General features: G+C 42.9%; 1 pseudogene; it reads right to left on the reverse strand.

Annotated features, from left to right (window-relative positions):
* Positions 1-2509: 2509 nt before the first annotated feature.
* LOC127671313 (centromere-associated protein E-like) lies at positions 2510-5674 on the reverse strand (annotated as a pseudogene).
* Positions 5675-7164: the final 1490 nt, after the last annotated feature.

Genomic DNA, 7164 nt, shown 5'->3' on the forward strand with positions numbered 1-7164 from the left:
CTCTTCCTTGTAGGCCGGCCTTTTTTGGAACGATCCTGTCAGGTGCTCCTCTCTTTCCTGATCTCAGTGGAACCTCCATTTGACCACGCCCGTGCTGCCAAGGTACCAAGTATCGGGCATAGGCCTGGGGGATTAATAAAAAACACAGACACGGGTCATTCTGTAAGCTTTACTGAGAGACCAGCAATATATCCACTAGAGGCCAGGGAAAAGAACAGAACAAAACAATTATAGTCATAGGTCAGGCATCTGGGTAGTCCGGACCACACTGGGCGGGAAGGCAGGAATCAAGCTAAGCCAAGGGGTGTTTTGTTCTCAAGAAACCTGTGGAAACAGCTCAGCTGGGGGTGTTGAGCTAAGCTCCCCAGTTCCCAACAATAGACAGGCAGCAATATTATCCCCGGTGTTCTTGCAAACAGTATACATCTGTCTTACCTACTACCACATCTCTGCATGGGCAAGCCTTATATTCATGTTTATCTAGCGTTTTATAACCCCAGTCTGTATACAAGAGGCAAAATCGTGTGCTACAGATGTGAGAGACATGCTTTTCACAAAGTGTTTCATGCTTTCCCAAGGGGATCCCCAGGAGTGTACCTTCTCTATGTCTCCAGTTTGTCATACAATTTGCCTTAAGAAAATGATCAGTGATGTATACAAAGTTCTGTGTAATGTGTGCCTACCATAGAACTGTTAATATGTTTTTTCTATTTTCTTTGTCTACATTTCAAATGTTATCCCCTTTCCTGGTTTCCCCCTCTGAAAAAATAACCCTATTCCATCACCCCTTCCCCCTGCTCACCAACCAACCCACTCCGGCTTCCCTGTCCCGGTGTTCCCCTATGCTGGGCCATCAAGCCATCTCGGACCAAGGGCCTCTCCTTCCTTTGATGTCTAACAAGGCCATCCTCTGCTGCATATGCATCTGGAGCCATGGGTCCCTCCATGTGTACTCTTTAGTTGGTCGTTTTACTGGCTGGTTTTGTGCGTCAACTTGACCCAGGCTGAAGTTATCAGAGAAAGTGGCTTCAGTTGGGGAAGTGCCTCCATGAGATCCAGCTGTGAGACATTTTCTCAATTAGTGATCAAGTGGGAAGGGCCCCTTGTGGGTGGTATCATCTCTGGGTCTTGGGTTCTATAAGAGTGCAGGCTGAGCAAGCCAGGGGAAGCAAGCCAGGAAGGAACATCTCTCCATGGTCTCTGCATCAGCGCCTGCTTCCTGACCTGCTTGAGTTCCAGTCCCAACTTCCTTTCATGATGAACGGCAATGTGGAAGTGTAAGTTGAATATCCCTTTTCCTCCAACTTGCTTCTTGATGATGTTTGTGCAAGAATGGAAACCCTGACTAAGACAGTAGTTTGGTTCCTGGGAGCTCTGGGGATACTGGTTGGTTTGTATTGTTGTTCCCCCTATGGTGATGCAAACTCCTTCAGCTTCTTGGGTTTTTTCCTCTAGCTCCTCCATTGGGAACCTTGTCCAATTGTTGGCTGAGAGCACTCCCCTCTGAATGATTGTTCTGTATTTCATGTTGAAAAGAAAAAATGGTAAAAAATTTTTCTGCTGGAGGTGCATCTCTTTATCCAGTCTCAGTTTACACAGCAGAGGCTGATTTAAGCTGCCCTGCATTTAGCTAGGAGTCAAGCACAGCTGGAGAAAAGCTGGTTTTAAAGGGGCCAGCAGCTTCTCAAGTTCTAGGGCAAGTAGGCTTACGGTTATTCCTCCTAGAGAAATCTCTGCAATTGTGATTATTGGGTCCAAAGTGCTTTTTCTCTTGAAACTAAAGCTAGAAAAAAAATTATTTGGCTTAAACTTATAAGATTTGTGTAGTCACTTCACTTTTGTTTGATTGGTTTTAAAGGTATAAGTATGTTTTACATGTCTTGACTATTGGCTTATAAGTTATTGGACATTCTCCTTACAGAATGACCCATGTCTGTGTCTTCTGTTAATACCACAGGCCTACGCCCAATACTCGGTACTGTGGCGGGTGCTGTCAAATTGAAGTTCCACCAAGATTGGGAAAGAGAGGAGATCCTGACGCTCCTGACTGCATCGTTCAAAGAAAAGCCAGCTGGCAAGGAAGACGAACGTGTTGGGGAATATATGGTGCAAGAAACAAAGTAAGAGTAAGGCCTGCATCAGGCCAAGTATGTCAGGATGGCACGATGGAGACGGCAGGTTCCACCTTACAATTAGTAAGTAGATCAATTGGTAGACTTGCTTAAGCAACAGGGTACAGGAATTAAGGTTAAAACAGCTAGGGTGTGACAGCAAATTGGGATGGTGAATTTTATTAGGCAAATTGTCCGCAGCCTAGAACTGCAACAGGAAGAGGAATAGGGAATAAAATAAAAAGAGTAAAAAACAACCAACCAAAGACGATGTTAGAAAGATGAGAGAGAAAGAGAAGAGAAGGAAAATGGATTTCAAAACTCTCCTAAGGACAAGGGGAAACCTGGAGACGTCCTGTTTCCTCTATGGACCCTACTGGAGGTACTTTTAGTCCTGGTTACAAGTGTTGTTCCCTCTCTATGTATTGTCTTTGGTGCATCAGTTTGTCCACGTGTGTCTGTCTTTGGTTTCTTGGTTCTTTCAGATTCATGTGAGCAATGTTTAGTTCTTGTTTGTAGGTCAGCAGCTTCGATTTCTTTTGCATATTCTTTAAGTTGCTTTTTCTCTATTTCAAATGACTCCAGTAATTCTTTCAGATCGTTTATTTGAGTATAGATTTCATCTGCTCATAATTTTCATGAAGTTTCTGAGCTAACTCCAGTCTGTTTCCACACCCTCCAATGCCAATCCTTGGCACCTGAATTCATTCTCTAAGCTCTCCACTTCGGTCGCCTCTGCCCGTATCTTATTCATAGCTTCTTGTGTACTAAGAAGTTGCTGCTGTGTCTCTTGGGAGTTTCTGGTCCTTGTCCTTTAGCTTCTATTTCTACTTGTGCCAGTCTCTCCTGCGCCCTGGAGAGCTCTTCTCTCTTCTCCGTGGCACGATCTTTTTCCTGTGCAGCTATCTCTTGTTGCCTTTTAAGTTCATCTCTAAGAATTCTTAACTCTTTCTGGTTTTCAATACTCATTTCAATATTTTCCTTTAGGTCCATCTTCAGTTGTTCCTTTTCTGCTCTAATAGTTTCCAGTGTCTGTTGGAGTCCACCACTCTCCTGCATTAGAGAGTCTATTTTCCTGTTCCTCAGTTTCTCCATTGTCCTTACCACCAAGGACCAATGTGTGGGCACTTTTCAGCCAGCAGATTCTGTTCATCTATGCCTTCCAGCTGAGCTTCATCTCCAGCTCCTCCCCCTTCTTTTGTATGCAAATTACTGGGCATTTCCTCAGAAGTTTTCATTTCAGCATGTTAATTGTTTCCTGGTGTTTCAAAGACTGGAGAGCATTTAGTAACTGTTCTTGAGTATCTATATTCATGTTCACCATGTCCTGGATGTCACTGTTGAGTTGGTCCCTCAGTCTGCAGGCTCTCCTGGAGTTTAGCTTTAGGTCTTTCTCTTCTTGGGTTAAGGCTCTCTTCCTCCAAGGTTTGCTGCAGCTGCTCCCTGAGCAGAGCTTTCTCCTTCTCTACAGACTGCAGGCTAGAGTCTCTGCTTTCTACCTTGTCTCTCAGCTCCTCCATTTTATTCAGCCTTTCTGGAGCCTCAACTGTTTTCCGCTCAAGCTCCTGAGTCTTGTGAGAAAGCTTGGCCCTCATGGAATCCAGAGCCAGGCGCTCTGCTTCTTTGGAGAGCGTTGCCATCTCCTGCTTCTTCCTCTTGCTTCTTCCTCTTGCTCTCCTCCAGGGCCCCCTCATGCCTGAGCTCCAGCTCCATGCCCAGGCTTCTCAGGGCCGGCCACACCTCCTCACTGCCCCTCTGACTCAGCCTGGAAGCCCCAAGGTCATCTTTAGTGTTTCCAATCTCCTCAAGCAAACCTTGAATTCCACTTTCTGAGCTATTTCAGAAAAGTTTTTCTCTTTCTGTTCCTAGAGTTCTTCAGAGTTCTTCAGATTTCTCATGCAACTTTCCTCAGCATCTCCACCTCGGACATAAAGATTTCAACTCCAACAGCAAGTTAACTTCTTTTTGCAAAGTTTCTTTATTTAGTTCTGTTTGCAGGTCAGTAATTTTTTTTCCCAATTCCAAATTAGACTATAAACCTTTGCCGTCTACCAGGAGGCCGAGTTTTGACATTTCTTGAAAAGCCGACCGTAATTCCTTATCCAGATCAGTTGCAGGTTTTTTTTTTTTGCTTCCAGTTGGCATTGATACACCTGAATGTCATTTTCTATTTGCTTACAAGAATCTAAAAGTTCATTAATTTTCTCCTTCAGCTGCAGATTTTCACTTCTAAGGAAGGATGCCTCTCTTGGCATCAAGGGCTACTGTGTCCAAATCAGACAGTGCGCATTGCCTGTTTTCTGGTCTTCAGTGGTGTCCGGTGAGTAGGACACATCTATCTTCATCTTTTCTGACTCTGGGCATCTATGTATCCCTGCAGGTTCTTAATCTGGTCCTCTTTTTTTCTTTAAGAAGCTCTACTTTTGAACTTAGTTCATTCTCTAGACCTTGATTATATTCTTCTGCATGTTTAATTAAATTCTTTAAGTTGGAAACTTCATGCATTAGTTGCATCTCTTGATCTTTTTCTTCTTTCTGTTCTGGAAACTCAAATTCCTCTAACTCATTTTTTTTCCTTTTAATTTCACTTTCAAGTCTTCATTTTCTCAGCTGTTCATAGTCTACACGAGATCATTATATTGGCATTGAGTTCAACTCACATTTATGGTTTCCTCGCTTAGGAGCATGGAGGCTGAGCTCCATTCCTCCTCAGGCAATGGCTCCAGAGTGCTACCAAACACTGCAGACTCCCAAGAGTGCACTCTCTCCCGACTACATGATAGAATTCTCTCTCAAAAAGTCACAGAAGTTTTACATTTTCTTGTATGTTTGTTGGGATTTTAAATTCCTTTTCATAATTTGAATCCTTCATTTTGCCGTAGCACCAAGTAACTCTTCATTTCTTTTTAATCTCTAGCTCCTGTTGCATTGCAAGAGAAGATGACGTCACCAGCATCCACTTCAGGTTCTGAATTTTCTCATCCTGAACTTTCTGAAGCAAGTCTTTTTCATCCAGAAGCTGGGACAGTTGATTCTTTGCCATTTCCTGTGCCTGAGTCTTTGTATTTACCTCCTCCAACTGTTTTTTTAAGATCCGCTATTTCTCTTTATCTTTTCAAGAGAACATCATCATTTGACGCATCATTAACATAAGGAGTATTCCTATGCTTAGCCATGCTAGCAAACTGGAGGGTGGTCAGAGTTTCTTCAAATGATACTGTAGTAATTGTGCAGATGATGCGTGTCTTTGAATTTCCTCCCAAGGGATTTTGAAGAATTTGTGTCAATTTGCTGTCTCGGTAACTTATGAACCCACCAACCTGTCTGTCACCAACGTGTCCATCACTGAGTTTCTTAATCACTTGTCCCAAAATCAAGTTGTAATTTCTAGAACAGCCTCCTTCAGTTGAACACCTTCAGCTCCTGTTTGAGCAGCTCTTTCACGGACTGCAAGATCCACCAAATTCAGATGAGACACCTTGATAAGAGCCATCACAATTGTAAGATTCACCCTTTTCTCTGATTTCCAAAATCATCCTAAAAATGGTATGAGAACGACTCATATGGTGAGAAACCCATAATGAAACCATAAAAGAAACTCAGTGACGGACAGGTTGGTGACAGGTTGGTGGTTTCATAAATTACCGAGATTGCAAATTGACACGAATTCTTCAAAATCCCTTGGGAGGAAATGCGAAGACACGTATCATCTGCACAATTACTCCAGTATCATTTGATGAAACTCTGACCACCCTCCAGTTTGCTAGCATGGCTAAGCATATGAATACTCCTTATGTTAATGCGTCAAATGATGCTCTCTTAAAGATAAAGAGAAATAGCGGGTCTTAAACTAAGCATATGAATACAGTCTATAATGGTTTCTACATGGAGACCATGGTTTCCTATGAAACCATTACAGTCTATAATGGCTTCTACATGGAGACCATGGTTTCTTACATGGAGATCTATCTACAATGAAACCATTACAGACTTACTCTGTAATGCTCAAAAAATGAAACCTTTGATAATTGGGGAAGACATCCACAAGAATGTTTATGTTGCTGGTCTCACAGAAGTGGTTTATACAGCAGAAATGGCTTTGAACTGGCTCGCAACACTAGAAAAGAACAGACATTATGGAATAACCAAAATCAAAGAAGCAGTCATTCTTATACCATTTTTAGGATGATTTTGGAAAGCAGAGAAAAGGGTGAATCTTCCAATTTTGATGGTTCTATCAAGGTGCCTCATCTGAATTTGGTTGATCTTGCCCTAGACAATCTTTAGAACCAATCATTGTATGTGAAGGACCAAGTATCCTTACTTTGGTACAGAAATGAGGGAGAAAACGTTCAGAACATAATAGCACACTTACTTGTAACCATGTGTTCGTACTGTGATATAGTTTTGCAAATATCTATTGTATAGTTGAATCCCTGCCCATACATGGTCTTTGGTCCAGATGCTTGGGATGTGTATTGGTCAGAGCTTTGATAGCAGACAGTGATGCTTGCCTGCTATGCTTGCCGCTTTCTTTCCTGCCATCATTTTGAAGGCAGAGTCCCAGTCTAACTCAGATCCATAGTTTTCCAATGCAGTGCTGCAGTCAATCCTGGCGGTGTTGGTGGCGGTCTCCTCCTCCTCTTCCTCCTCCTCTTCCTCCTCCCTCCCCCCTTGTCCTTCCATTACCCCATTTTCATGTCTGGCAATTGCTTTTTGCATGCTAGGCATTGCAAATCCTATTTTACCGGAAGCTACATATTTTATATACTTATAACAATCTTGAGCCTCTTTATAGGATGCAGCTAAGATGTTTGGGAGAACTTTTACCTATTTGAGTCTCATTCTTTTTAGATGTATTAGGCAGCAGTATAATCTCCGTCAGTCTGAGGCTAGCTATTCCTCGTGGAAACAAGCCCTTCTGAGTGCTTGCTCTCTGTGGCTTACAGAAAGTTCCCCATTCTGCTTAGTCAGATGCCAGCATCCCAGTCATGGGCACGGCTACTTCCAGTTCTTCTGAATGGTTCTTCCTTCAGCCTCAGGCAGTGAACAT

Source organism: Apodemus sylvaticus, chromosome 20 (assembly GCF_947179515.1).
Source record: "Apodemus sylvaticus chromosome 20, mApoSyl1.1, whole genome shotgun sequence".
Taxonomy (NCBI): domain Eukaryota; kingdom Metazoa; phylum Chordata; class Mammalia; order Rodentia; family Muridae; genus Apodemus; species Apodemus sylvaticus.